This window comes from Hemicordylus capensis, chromosome 3 (genome assembly GCF_027244095.1).
Source record: "Hemicordylus capensis ecotype Gifberg chromosome 3, rHemCap1.1.pri, whole genome shotgun sequence".
NCBI classification, from domain to species: domain Eukaryota; kingdom Metazoa; phylum Chordata; class Lepidosauria; order Squamata; family Cordylidae; genus Hemicordylus; species Hemicordylus capensis.
In genome coordinates this window covers 1,516,430-1,531,046 of record NC_069659.1, presented here as the reverse complement: position 1 = coordinate 1,531,046, position 14,617 = coordinate 1,516,430, and positions in this window count along the sequence as shown.

Below are 14,617 nucleotides of genomic sequence, written 5' to 3'. Positions count from 1 at the left end.
GAAGAAAGACACACCTCTGTACCTGTGACGTGGGGCAGGAGGAGCAAGCGGCAACTGGGGGGCGGCCAAGAGCTGCCAGTTCCCGCTTGCCCCAACAAGCCCTCTGCAAGTCCAGGGGAAACACTAACTTGGTCGGTTGTGGTTGTGGGGGAGGGGGGAGGGCAGGCCCTGGCTCCGCTTGGTCCCTCTGGCCTTTTTGTGCTGTGATAAGCATCTGCTGGAAATACACCTGGACCACACATTTGGGGCACAATTCAACCCAGCAGCGGCACCGCCAGACGTGTTGTCAAAGGGCCGAGGGAGAGGCGAAATGCCACGCGAGGGGGAATCTCCGTATCCACGCTGGTGTGCGTGCTCAGGGCAGCGTGGACAGCGCCTGGCTGAGTCCAGTTTCCCATGGGGGACAAGGACACACCAAGGGCTGCTGTGCACCATCTGCAGCAGCTTCTGTGCCCCATGTGCCAGTTGGGGGGAATGATCCCCCCCTCCTCCACCGCCAGCAGCACCCCTGGAAGCCGCAGCGGCATCTTTGCTCAGAGGCATCCTTGGGAGCCACCGAAAAGGGACCTGCAGCGGCTGCTGCCTCTGAGCCTCCCCTTCAGCAAAGGGATGCAGGAGGTGTCGGCGACCCACAATCCACCCAACGTCAAAGGCTTGGATTGGGCCACAATGAGAGGGAACCAAGGGGTGTCGGGAGAGAAGAGAAGACAGAATAAGATGCCAAGGAAGCTGTTCTGGTAAGAACTCATCTGCCTCCTTCCCTTTCACAACAATCTTAGTGGATAATGACCATTGGCACAAGTTAGAGCTCACTGCATCTTTAAACGTTCACACGTCTGCCATCTTGAAGTGGGGTGGATGACATCACCACAAACTACACCGCTGAGGCCTCCCTAAGCGTCTCTCACTACAACAGTGCCAGATTGGGTTCAAATCGGTTTTGCAGTCCACAAGTTAGCCCACATGTGCCCTCAACTGAACACATGTCCGTCATCTTGGATCAGGGTGGATGACATCATCCCAAACTGCACTGTTGAGATGTCCCTGTGTGTCCCTACAACTGTACCCCCGATTTGGTTCATGTTGGTCCAGGCGTTGTGAAGTTGATAGTGGGACACACACACACACACACACACACACACACACACACACACACACACACGTATACCCAATTCCAGGTGATCTCGTAAGCTTCCTCTCCTTAAGGAAAGTAGACTAAAGATGGCCACAGCAAGAGGAGAATCCCAGGAGTCCGGTTTGGGTCCCAGGAAGAGGGAAAGCAGCTGCCAAGGGAAGGCACCAGCGGCAAAGCAGCAAACAGGGCCCTCTGTGGCCCTGCAAGCCAGAGGGCAGGAGGCATCTCGGCTGGGTCCCTCCTCTGGTTCCCGCCTCCTCTTCACCTGAGAGCCTCACGGTCTGCAGGCAGCGCAGGAGAGAGAGGAGCTGCCCACCATGACGCAGCGTGTGACAGGGGGCTGCTGTGGACTTTGGAGGCCCCCCCAAGAAGCTGTGCAGAAGCAGCAGCAGTCCTGCCCTTCCCCTGTTCATGACAACCCCACCCAGAAGCACTGCTGCTCCCACAAGCGCAGCTTCGGAAGAGCATCCTCCGGGTGGCCTTGGAAGTCCTCTGCAGCAGCCTCCGGGGCGCAGCGTTAGGGACCCAGATCACTGTGCCTCAGCGCCATGGGCCTATCAAGCGTAGCCGCGGGTCCTAAGGAGCGGGGCGGGGAGTGTGTGCCAAGGGGGCCAGCTCAGGGGCTGCTCTCTCAAGCGAGGAGGTGGTAGAAATGGTGCCGTCCAGCTGGCTCACCCCTCATAGTGCCCCTTGTTCCTGTCAGTTTAAGGACCAGGGGAAAGGGAGACGTGCAGACACTCAGCTACTCCTTTCCTACTAAAAAGCCCCAGGTGTTGTAGCCTTGCTTCATAAGGAAGGTGCTCCATGTTGGAAGTGAAGGACTCTGCGCTGTCTCATGTCTCAATGACAGTGGAGGACAGACTAGTGAATCAGAGGGCTAGAGGGTCAAGACATTGCTCATCCCTTCTCTACTGCTCTGACATGATCTCTTTGATATGTAGATTGCTACTCTCAAGGGACTTTCTGCCTGCCAGCCTGCCATTTCCTCTTCCCTTTCTGCTCCCTTGCAACACACACGCTCCTCTCTCCCTGCACCATGTGTGCAGAGATGCAAAACCATCCCTCTGCATCCAGCTAGCTAGCTAGATTAGAGATCCTATCTCTCCACTTTACTAACTAGAATAAAGTTAACCAATAAAGAATCCTTATATTTAAAACTATGAACTGGCTCCAAGTTTCTTTTACTCTCAGCATACACGCATGCCTAGGCAGACTCCGCAGTGTTGTGCCTCAGTACACTCTGCTGTAATAGAAGGGTATCTCTTACCAGAGAGAATTCCCAACAGGTTATGGGCCCAACTCCAATGGAAGTGAACTACATAAAGCAAGAAGATCAAACTGAGCCACTATCTGACAACCTTAGATATTGTGAAGCATTGGGTAAGCTTCTATACATTAGTACACTCACTAGGCCAGATACTAGCACAGCAGTTGGCTTACTTTGCAGAAAGACTGCATCACCAACAGTCAAGGACTGGAATGCAATTAAGAGACTTGTTAGGTACCTAAAGGGTACTGCACACTTTAAGCTCAAGCTACCAGCTAACAGTCAACCAAAACTAGAAGCATACGTAGATGCAGACGGGTGGAGACCTAACAGAAAGGAAATCCACCCGTGGTCACATAATTTTCTATGGAGATGGAGCCATAAGCTGGTCATGCACTAAGCAAGACATAGTGGCACCATCAACCACTGAAGCGGAATATGTATCAGCTGCACAGGGCTGTCACGAGATACAATGGCTGTGTCAACTACTGAAGGACCTAGGTACAGATGTACCACAGCCCATACCAGTGTATGAAGACAACCAAAGCTGCATTCAACTCTCCAAACAAGAAGAAGTAAAGCGGCGTACCAAGCATATTGATGTGAAGTACCATGTAGTGAGAAGTCTGCAGAAGGATGGACTAATCAAGCTGATCTACTGCCCAACAAATGAAATGCTTGCAGATCTACTCACTAAGCCACTACCAAGAACCTGCTTTGAAAAATTGAGGAAGAAAATGAATCTTATAGACTGAGTCTTGAGACATTGAGAGGGGGGTGTTGGAAGTGAAGGACTCTGTGCTGTCTCATGTCTCAATGACATAGGAGGTCAGACTAGTGAGTCAGAGGGCTAGAAGGTCAAGACATTGGTCATCTCTTCTCTACTACTCTGACACTATAGAAATTGAATGAATGAATGAATATTCAATCCCATTCCTAATGATCCCTAGCTTGGAATTGGCCTTTTCCACAGCTGCCGCACATTGAGTCGACACTTTCAATGAGCTGTCCACCACGACCCCAAATCCCTCCCTGGATCACCTTTATCCACATAATTGTTGACACTCTCAAAGAACTCCAAAAGGTTTGTGAGGCAAAATTTCCGTTTGCAGAAGCCATGCTGGTTATCTCCCAGCAGGGCCTGTTCTTCTATGTGCTTTACCATTTTATCCTTGAGGATGCTTTCCATCAATTTGCCTGGAATGGAAGTTAAGCTAACCGGCCTGTAATTTCCCATATCACCCCAGGATCCCTCTTTGAAAATCGGTGTTACATTTGCTATTTCCAGTCCTCTGGCACAGAGCCTGATTTGAGGGATAAGTTAAATATTTTAGCAAGGAGGCCAGCAATTTCACATTTGAGTTCTTTGAGGACGCTTGGATGGATGCCATCTGGCCCTGGCAATTTGCTAGTTTTCCCAGACACTTTAGAACATCATCTCTTGTCACTTCTATCTGACTCAGTTCTTTAGCCTCCGTCTCATATACCTTCAGGAACAGGTATATGCTCAGTATCCTCTGCCGTGAAGACAGACGCAAAGAACCCATTGAGCTTCTCTGCGACCTCCATATCCTCCTTCATAATCCCTTTCACTCCCTCATTGTCTAATGGTCCAACCTCCTCCCTGGCAGTTTTCCTGCATCTGCTGTCTTTAAAAAAGTTTTCTTTATTCCCCTTGATGCTTTTAGCTAAAAGTTCCTCAAACTCTTTTTTCGCCTCCCTTATTGTCACCTTGCATTTCTTTTGCCAGGGTTTGTGTTCCTTTCTGTTTTCTTCATTTGGACAGGCCTTCCAATTTTGGAAGCAAGTCTTCTTCTCCTTTATGACTTCCTTGACTTTACCTGTTACCCATGCTGGCATCCTTCTGGACTTTCCTCCTTTTGGGTGTACAATCTAACTGGGCTTCTAGTATTGTGGTTTTGAGTAAACTACATGCATTCTGGAGCAAAGTGACTCTCCTTATTTTCTCTTTCGGCTATCTTTTCACCATACTCCTCATTTTGGAGAAGTTTCCTCTTCTGAAATTCGAAGTGTCTGTGTTAGACTTCCTTGGTGATTCTCTCTCCACATGTATGCAGAATTTGATGGCACTATGGTCACTGTTCCCTAAAGGGTCGATGACACTGAAATCATGCACCAGGTCCTGGGTGCCACTCAGGATAAAGTTCAAAGTTGCCTTCTCTCTGGTCCGTTCCAAGACCCACTGTTCTAGGGCACAGTCATATAGCGTATCTAGAAATTTGACCACTTTGTCATTACCTGACTGTGAATTTACCCAGTCTATGTGTGGGTAATTGAAGTCACCCATTATTACAGCCCTGGCTCTCCTTGACACCTCCCTGATTTCCTGCTGCAACTCCCAGTCACTGTCAGCGTTTTGATCCGGAGGGCGATAGCACATCCCCAGTAGCACATTTCCTTTCCGGCCTTGTATAGTCATCCACAGGGTTTCTGTGGAGGACTCCAGTCCACCTAGGTTTTCTAGCTTGTTGCATTCTATCCCTTCTTTAACATACAGTGCTACCCCTCCTCCAAGGCTCCCCTCCCTGTCCTTTCTATAGAGCTTATACCCAGGGATAAAAGTGTCCCACTGGTTCTCACTGTTCTACCATGTTTCTGTTATGCCCACTAGATCTATTTCTGTGTTAGCAACCAAGCACTCCAGCTCACCCATCTTGGCTCGGAGGCTTCTGGTAGTGATGTGCAGTTCGGTCCGGATCCGGACCGGTTCGTCCCGAACCAGTCCGGATCCTGCGGTTCGATCCCAGACCAAATCGGGCCCTTCTGGGACCGATCCGGACCGAATCCGAGCCGGTTCGGGAGTGCAATTGAGTCTCTGGAGTGTCTCTTTAAAGTTTCAAGTGTGTCCTCCATTTTGTGTCTCCTTCCTGAAACTTTTGCTCCTCCTTGCATCCATTTTGTGATGCTATTTCCAGGCATTGTATTGGCTGCTCTATTGATCCTTGATTGGCCAGAATGAGTCCTTTGGTCTGGTGGGCTGCTTGGCTGTTGCACTGTTGAGAGCTGGCACCCTGTTGGCCGTGGGGGGAGTGCAAAGGTGGGGGCTCCCAAAGGAGGGAATTTCAAACCTATATAAACCCAAGCCTCTTCTCTGGAAACTTCTCTTGGCTGCAGTTGTGGGATCATCTCTGAGACCTGCTTGCCCTTTGCTGGCTGCTCTGGTGTCTCTGTGAGTCCTCCCTGACTGTGTCCTGTGTCTCTCTGTGTGTGCTCTAATCCTTTGTCCACCTGCCCTTTGTGACTCTCTGTGTGTCTCCTCTCTCTGTCTGTCTCTTGTCTGTACTGTGTGTTACTTCACTTTACTTTCTTCTTAATTTCCCCCAATTTTCCCTGTTCCTTGTCTGTCTGCTTCCCCCCCCCCCCCTTTCCCTTCTCATCCTTTGGGCCTACCCTCCCCCACTCCCACCCACTGCATCCTCATTGCTTTAAAAGTTCTTCCATTTATTATTGCTCTTTGTCCTGCCTTGTTTTTGTTCAACTTTTTGATTTTCACATTGCATTCCATTGGTTTCATTTATATATTGCTTGCTGGTTTTGCTTAGATTGTACCATTTTGTTTGTTTCTGCTGCTGCCCTGCGAGTTGGTTCCCTGAATCCCCCCCCCCCCAGAGGATTCTGTTGTTGTTTCTTGTTGTCCCATATAATCAGTTTTGGTTCCCTGCTCCCAACTTGCCCATCCAAGTCCAAACCACACCCCACCCCAACCCCACCCCAACCCCACCCCATCCAGCCTTCTCCCAAATTTGCTGCTGCCAAACAGAGTCCAGTTTTCTTTGCTTGCAGTTCAACTTATTCATTTGCTATTATTAATTTGCAGCAATTGTGGTTTCATTGTCTCTGTTCACTTAGTGGCCCCCCTCAGAGTCTGTGTGTTTGGTTCCCCCTCCCACCCACGAGTTTCTTCTTCTTGGTGGTTTTTGGTTTAGAAAAAAAGAGTCTTTCTTTTCATTGTTTTTATTTTTAAACTTCTGGCTTGTGTTCTCTTGATATATATTTTGCTCCCCTCCTCCTCCTCCTCCCCCCTGCCTGCCCCCCACCCTCCCTCCTCCCAGACCCTAGCCCAGGCCCAGCTCCTCCCCCAACCACCCCATCCAGCCTAATCACTGCTGCTGCCCGAGTTGTTCCAGTTTCTCCTTTGCTGTTGGTTGTTGCCCCCTCCCCCACAAGCAGTGTTTGCTGCTGCTTGCTTGCCATGGCATTGGGCAGGCAGAGTCACAGTGGGTGGGTTCAACTTCTGTGTAGGTGCGACTGGGTTCTGGTTTTGGTTGTGTGCAATTTAGAGTCACTAAATAGGCTGCATTGAGTTTGATGCTCCCCCCACAGGAGCATCACTCGAGAACCACCCCCCAGGCCATACCACACTTTGTGTTTCAGTTCACTAAATGAGGGTTTCCTCCTTTGATCTGCAGGTTCCCAAGTGTTGACCACTGCATCCCCCCCCCGGTAGGTGCTGTGCCCTCCCCCCATCCACTTCCCCCCCAAAAAAATAATAAAAACTTGCCACCCACACCACAACTACTCCACCCAACTGCCCGTGCCACCCACACACCAGGGGTCCACCCTTTAATCCCCTATTTTAAAAAAACCCTCCAAGACCCATCTCCCCAATTGGCTTGTCTCCCAAATTTTAAAAGGACACCCTCCCCCTCACTTCAATTGGCTTCCCCCCTCTATATAAAAAAGTCTTCCTTTCCCCCCTAATTGGGTTACTTTTTCAAAACACAGACCTCCCCCCTTTTGGCTCCCAAACAATTGGGTATTTTTGGCCCCTTTAATTTTTCCATTTTTTTTTTTTTTTGGCCCCTTTCTGGCCCTACTCTTAAAGTCTCCCTCCCTCCTAGATAGCAACAAGGATGCCTGGCAAAGGGAAAGGCACTCACCGTGTTGTTCCGGACAGGCCTTCTGCTAGCTTGCCAGGCAGAGGACGTGGGAGAGGCCAGGACCAGATGGCGCCTGCGGCACGGAGAGGGAGAGGACGTGGGGAGCCCGAGGACAACCCGCTCCTCCCCATTGGAGAATTCTTCTCCCTGGCTCCGACTTCTGTCTGCAGGACTAATTTCCCCCCACCTGCTGCTGCCAATCGTGACAGAGGCAGAGGCATTAGGGCTGTGGCGGGTCCCTCCTTGGCGGCACCAGGTGCTGCTGAGGTACCGCCAGTTGTTGTGGTGGAGGAGACTGAGGGTGTGGAAGAGCAGGAAGAGGGTGGTGAGGACCGTGCAGCCAGGTTCTCCCTCCCTCTGGGGCCCCTTCCCCCAGCCCTTTCTCTGCTCAGTGGGGCCCCCCCTCGTGAAGCCCGACACTCTGGTGGGGAGCGGTCTGGCGAGGTGGTGGAGGAGAGGCCTGTATCTCCGATGCCAGTCGAGCCGGGCCCTTCCTCCTCTGTGGAGGGCAGAAGGGGTGGGTTGGGTGGCAGCAGTGGGCAGGCAGCGGCGGCCGCCCCCCCCCCCCAAGACTGCAGCCACCCTGCGAGAAACGGCCTAGGACAGCGCCCAGGGCACAGGAGGCCAAGGGCAGTGGTGTATGGGTGCATTTTGAGGTCCCTCAAGATGACCCATTCCACGCCCGCTGTGTCCACTGCAGGATGCTTGTCAGCCGTGGAAGGGACCCTGCGCACCTGGGTACGACGCCTCTGTGGAGACACATACAGCGTCACCACCCAGGTCTCAGGGGACAGGCTGGCAGCGCTAGTGCGCCTTGTGCATCTGCCACTAGGGCAAGGCAGGCTACACTGCCCATCCAGCAGTGGACGCAGTCCTCGGGCAGCCAGCGTATTGTTCGCGTGGACCATCATCACCTCACCCGCCTCATAGGGGAGATCATCTCCACCGATGACCAGCCGTTTCAGGTGGTCGAGAACAACGGCTTCCGCCGGATTCTCCAGTACCTGGCTCCCGAATATGTCATCCCCTCAAGGACCACGTTCAGCCAGAATGTGGTCCCCTCCCTGTACCGCCGGTGCAGGGAGCTCGTGTCGGCCGAGCTGTGTGCAGCTCCGGCTGGGACAAGCGTGCATTTCACGACTGACCTCTGGACCAGTGTCAGTGGGATGCACGCTTCTTTCCTGGCCCTCACTGCCCACTGGTGGGGACCGGAGAGTGAGGGGACGTCCGCGGGCGATGCTTCTGGGTCCGGCGCAGCTCCCTCTGCACTACGACACAGGTGGGCCGTCCTGCACGTGGAGATGATGGACACGAGGCACACCGCGGAGGAGGTGGCGGCCGTACTTGACCGCCAGATAGAGGAGTGGATTGGCGGGTGTCCACACCTCTCCCGCGGCTTCATTGTCACTGACAATGGAGCCAACGTTACCGCCGCTGTCGAGACAGTCATGGACTGTGTGAACATACGGTGTATGGCACACACGCTCCATCTGACCGTCAGGGACGCCCTTGGCCTTAAGGAGCTGAAGGCGTCCCAGGAGAAGGCCCGCCCCATCCCAGTTGCTGTTGCTGCCACGGCCACGCTTGTGGATAAGTCTCGCAAGCTGGCCGCCCACTTCCACCGCAGCGAGAAGTCCAGGAGACTGCTTTGCCAGAAGCAGGATGACCTTGGGCTTCCTCGCCATCTCATCCCTTTGGATGTGGAGACGCGGTGGAACTCCACCTTCCTCCTGTTCCAGTGCCTGTTGGAGCAGGAGAGAGCCCTTGTCGCCCTGGCAAGGGATGGGTCCTTGGATGTCTGCAACCTCTCGAACAGAGTGGAAGCAGATGTCCGAGGCAGTGTCAGCACTCCAGCCCTTCCAGCTTGCCACGAAGGGCTTGTGTGGCGACACCACTCCCTTGAGCCAGGCGCTGCCCACAGCTATGGGTCTGGATAAGCTGATGGGTGAACTCCAGATCTCTCTGACCACGCCAAAGGGTCGTGCTCCGGCTGGGAGGCTGAGGTCTGGGGTTGACAGGTGGCTCATTGATGCGCTGGGAGACAGAGAGGAGTATGTCCTCGCTTGTCTCTGTTACCCAGCCCTCAAGGGCAATGCCGTGAGTGCCAATGAATTGCCCAGGTGGAGGGGCATCCTGGTAGAGAAGGTTAGGGAGGAGGAGGCTGCTAGGGCCCGCAGAGACCAGGATGTTGGTAGTGGTGCGGGGGCAGCCCTCGCGGCCCAACTCGCACCCAGCAGCAGCATGGGCGGCCAGCCGGCGTCAGCTTCCCCTTCCCCTCCCTCTTCCCAGTCCAGCAGCGTGGCATCCCAGGCGGCGCCATCGCAGCAGCCACTTGCTACCGACTCGAGATCTGCCCAGTGGTTTCAGCGGTTCTGCTATGGCGCCATGCCTGGTATGCGGGAGGCTCAACCTGCCAGGCCCCCCTCCAGTGCTGAGCAATGCATTGCGCAGTACTTGGAGGAGCCTGTGGAGGAAGACGGCGTGGACTGCGCACAGTTCTGGGCGAGCCGCCGCCAAGTCTGGCCGGACCTGGCGGTGGTGGCTGTGCGCCTCCTCTCCTGCCCCCCAACCAGTGTCCAGAGCGAGCGGGTGTTCTCACGTGCTGGGGACGTGGTGACACCCTCTAGCTCCCAACCTCTCGCTCCCTGGTCTGGTGGAGCAGCTGGTCTTCATTAAGGTGAACCTCCCCCTGTTGGGCTACCCCAAGCTGGAGTTTGAGCCGGGCGAGTGATTACCGTGGGTTGCCCTATGGTTGGTCACCTGCCTGGCTCGACCTCTGTGCTTATCCCTACCCTCCCCCCTTCCACCTCTAGCTGAGCTGATGTGCCAGATGCTGAGCCGTGCCAGCCAGTCGCAGCGTGTGTAGTGTGCCCACACAGAGATGCAGTGGTAGTAGTAGTTGTAGTGCTGCGACTGGCCAGACGTTTACAATGCCCACGCCCACCTAAAAAGAAACCCAATGCTGACCAGCACAGGCCCTTTATCTATCCACCTGTCAGCATTTGGGGACCTGGCGTGGGCACGGCACACACCCCCAAAGTAGCACAGCCCACAGAGTACTAGACTTAGCGGCAGCGGCGGGTATACGTTCTAAAATGCAGTGTAGATATGTAAATACTGTATGTAAATAAACATGTAAATAATTTTTTCTTTAAAAACCCCATGTTAAAATCAAGCCTCAAAATTATGCAAAAGAAAGAAAAAAAGGTGACAAAGGGAGAACAAAATGATGAATGCCAAATGAATTGATTTTATTGAAAATGTTGCCAGAAATCATGTGTGGGGGGCTTGGTTTACATGGAGAAAATGATTGGATGATTTTTTCTAATGAAACGAATGAATTATTATCATCTTATGTTCATCTTGATTGTGGTCACTGTTGATGTTGGCTGATGGCAAAAAACCCAAAACCATCAGAATAGCAATGAACTGGCTGCCAACACAACATATTGATTGATAACTGTGCAGGGGGGGAATTGGGTCTGTGTGTGTGTGTGTGGTGCAGGCTCAGTCTGTCTCTTCCTGTTGTGTGTCTGTCTGTCTGTCTGTCTGTCTGTGAGAATGGATGCCTAGCACTGTCTCTGTGTGTGGATGCTTTCTGTGTGTAGTGTGGTGTGTGTCTGTCTACATGTTTTTTCCTCCCCCCTCCAACTCCCTCCCCCCATGCCTCCCTCCATCCCTCCCCTCTCATCCTCCCCCCTTCCTCTTCACCACCCTCCGTCCTCCCTCCCTTCCAGCCCACCACCGCCTCACCTGCCCCCAACCCCGGTCTGGCAGATGATGAGAGTCTGGTCTCTCCCACCGAAGCACACACGTGAGCACGTGTGTTCACAAATATGTGGCTGAGCAACTCTGAGCCGGACCCTCCCCCCCTTCAATCCCCTCTACATCCCTCTCCCCCTCCCCTTTCCTCCCCCCTGCCTCCCTCCCTCCCTCCCTGCCTCCCTCCCTCCCCCCTCCTAGCTAGCAGCGCACAGATACACAGTACACACACACAAAACACCTGTGGTGGCAAACACCACCAGCACACATGCACTCACACTGGTGCCACCACCTGCCTTGGGCCTCTCTGTGTCCTTGAGCAAATATGTGGTGGTGGACCAGAGAAGCATTTCTTTCCAGCAAGGCAAAAGGCATGCACTCACTGCACACACACACACACGAAGAAGAGGTGAAAAGACGAGAAGAGGCAACTTCTAGAACCAGCAGCAGCAGGTGAGTGTCGTATAATTGTGTTGCTTCCCAAGGCCACTGCCCATGCTCAATGCTCAGTCTGCTGAAACTGAACTAGCTACTATCATCCTCACACACGCAGCTCAGCTGAGCTGCTGCACAGCACTCACTAACTGGACACTACAGCTGCTGGTGGTAGAAAGAAGAAGATGTCCTGTCCTGGTGGATTTTAAACTTTCAAATCTGTGCTAGGATTGCCTCGCCTCCTCCTCCTCCTCCTGCCTGTAATTGTGCCCTCTCCCCTTGCAGTTGCGCCGTCGTGATGGGTTGGTGATGTGCGTGCGCCGTCTACTTAGCTCTCTCCTCCTCATGTTGGCTGGGCTTGCTAGGCACTGGCTGGCAGCAGCTGTTGGCTGTGTGCTATGCTCAGGCTGTGGCGCGCGTGACTGGAATGGGAATGTTAGTGTAGCAGCAACACTGGTTGTGGTGGTAGCAGTAGTTGTTGTTGTTGCTGGGCTGGTGGCTGCTGGCCTGTGCTGACTCTGCGCACTTGGTCTGGTAATTTGGATGCAGGTGTAGGGTGTGTGTGCATCATCCATGGGGAGCATCAGAGCAGAGCAGAGCAGGTTGGCTGGCTTCTGTCTGTCGGGCCTAGTCAGTGGCAGGCACTGAGTGAGGCGGTGGTTTCTTTGGGCATCACATCACCCATCATGCAGCTCTGCTCTGCTGCTCCGCCTCCTGCTTCTTCTCTCTGTGTGCTGCTCTTGTGCTTAGTGTGCTGCTCCGCTGCTGCTGCTGTGCTGGCAGGCAGCACAGCAGTGGCCTTTTTGTTAGATCAGAGAGTGGGTGTTGTCTCTCTGAGTGTCCTCCTCTTACTTGCTTGGATAAGAGTGGTGGTAGTAGGTAGGCATTAAGATGGACTGACTAGGTGTTACGTGTTAGGGCGCCCAGAGAGAGGGGCAAAAAAGACGGGGTGGCAATTGTTGGGTTGCTCCTAGTGTTATTGGTGAATTTTTGAGGGAAAAATATTTCCCATTGGCTAGAATGGGGGTTTGGGGCTGCCCCAGACCCGCCTCTGTGGGGTGGCAGCACCCCCAAAGTGGATCCGGGGCCATGCCAGAAATGCCCTCAGTCCCTCCCAGCAATCCCCGGAGAGATAGGAGTGATGGTTCTGTTGTTTCTGAGGTGTTCTGAGTGTGGATTCTGTGATAGCAAATAAGAGTGGATTCATAGTGTCTCATTGGAAATCTCATTAGCTATCATAGAATCTACACTCAGAATACCTCAGAAAAACAACAGAACCATCACTCCTATCTCTCCGGGGATTACTGGGAGGGACTTAGGGCATTTTTGCCATGGCCCCGGACCCACTTTGGGGGTGCTGCCACCCCACAGAGGCGGGTCTGGGGCAGCCCCAAACCCCCATTCTAGCCAATGGAAAAAAATTTCTACAAAAATTCACCAATAATACTAGGAGCCACCAATTGCCTTGGGATTTTTGGGGTGGAGGACACCCATGGGTGGCTACCACCCACCCCAGCTTTTTGCCCCTAAGTGCTCCACATTGCGAGTTATGGGCAAAAATTAATTTTTTAAAAAAAATTGTAAAAAATCAGAGGAAGGTCCAATCGACTTGAAATTTGGGTGGCAGGTAGAACACAAGGTCCCCTTCAAAACCAGCCACTTTTTGTGATCTGAACCAGACCATGGGAGTGGTTCGGCAAAACCAAAACCGAACCACCCCGGTCCGGTTCGGACCCGGTTCGGATCCGAACCAAACCGGGAGAACCGGTTTTATGCACATCCATAACTGGAGGGATGCTGTGCTGGGGACGGATAGGGCCAGTTGCTCTCCCCCTGCTCAGTAAAGAGAATCGCCACTTTAAACAGGTGACTCTTTGCTCAGTTTATCTATTTATTTGTTTATTTACATTTCTAGCCCGCCCTATACCCAAAGGTTACAAGAAAACCAATATAAAACATAATTAAAATACAGCACCATAAAATCAAAAATACAGTAAAAAATACAGTGCCTGAGAGGGGAAGCAGGTTAGCAGGGGCGTAGGGGCTCAGCAGTAGCAGCGTGCCCTGTTGCTGCCTCTGCTTCCCGGCAGCAGCTTGGGTTGCTTGCTTTCTCTCCCCCGTCCGGGAGGTAGGCTGCCTGCAGGCTGGCCACTCATCAGGGAGAGCTGGGACTTCTAGCGGGAACAACCCAGCTAGTCTGTTGAATGGAACTCTGTAGGCGGTGAAGTCAGCCAATGGGGCTTCTCTGTCCAGGTGCAGAAGTCCGAAAGCAAAGCTGAAGCTGGTGATTGATTCTGACGCTCAGGTAAATGCTTGACTGGTGCAGCTCGGACTCTGCCTTTCACTCCTGGCACTGGTCAAAGATCAAAAGGGAGTCCTGTTCCTGAACTGGGTATGTCAGCAAGGACGTACCTTGCACTTATTAGCAAACCAGACACGATGGACCCCTGATCATTGTCAGCAGCAGTGAGAAGGCAGGAGGGTCTCATGGTGGGGCTGCTTCAAAATTGGCCACACGGCAGTTCTCAGCACGTGGAGTACTGGCATAACCCCCCCCCGCCGCTGCCGCCACCACCACCAGGTCAATAAAACTGCACCACAAGAGGATGGTCTTGATCTAAATGCCAAATAGATCCAGATAAATGCCAAATAAATACCTAAGTGTGTAGTACACTGCTCTGGGCTCCTTGGAGGAAGAGCAGGATATAAAATGTCAAAAAATAAAATAAAAATAAAAATAAATCCAAACAAAAAAGAATCAATTGCGCATGCATACGATAATTTTTTTAATGTGGTTTATACAGTAAACGGCAATATAAACAACTTTACACAATAGCAAGCTTGGCCGTGATGAGGCTATTCTCGTGCGCACCCAAACCCAGGCTGCAGAAGCCCAGCGTGGGTGAGGCTGCATGTGAGAACCACCAGGATCAGGTCTGTTCCTGGCGGGGCAGTGCCACCCAATGGCACTTTAAAGCCCGGCTCTTAGCCAGGGTGAAGGGCTTGAGCAAGCCCTCAACCCGGGCTCTGCTCAGCCCCAGCAGACACAGAGCTGGGTGCCTGGAGTGCCCCTCTCCTGGGGAAATCCCCCAATGCATTGCACCTACTGCATGGCGC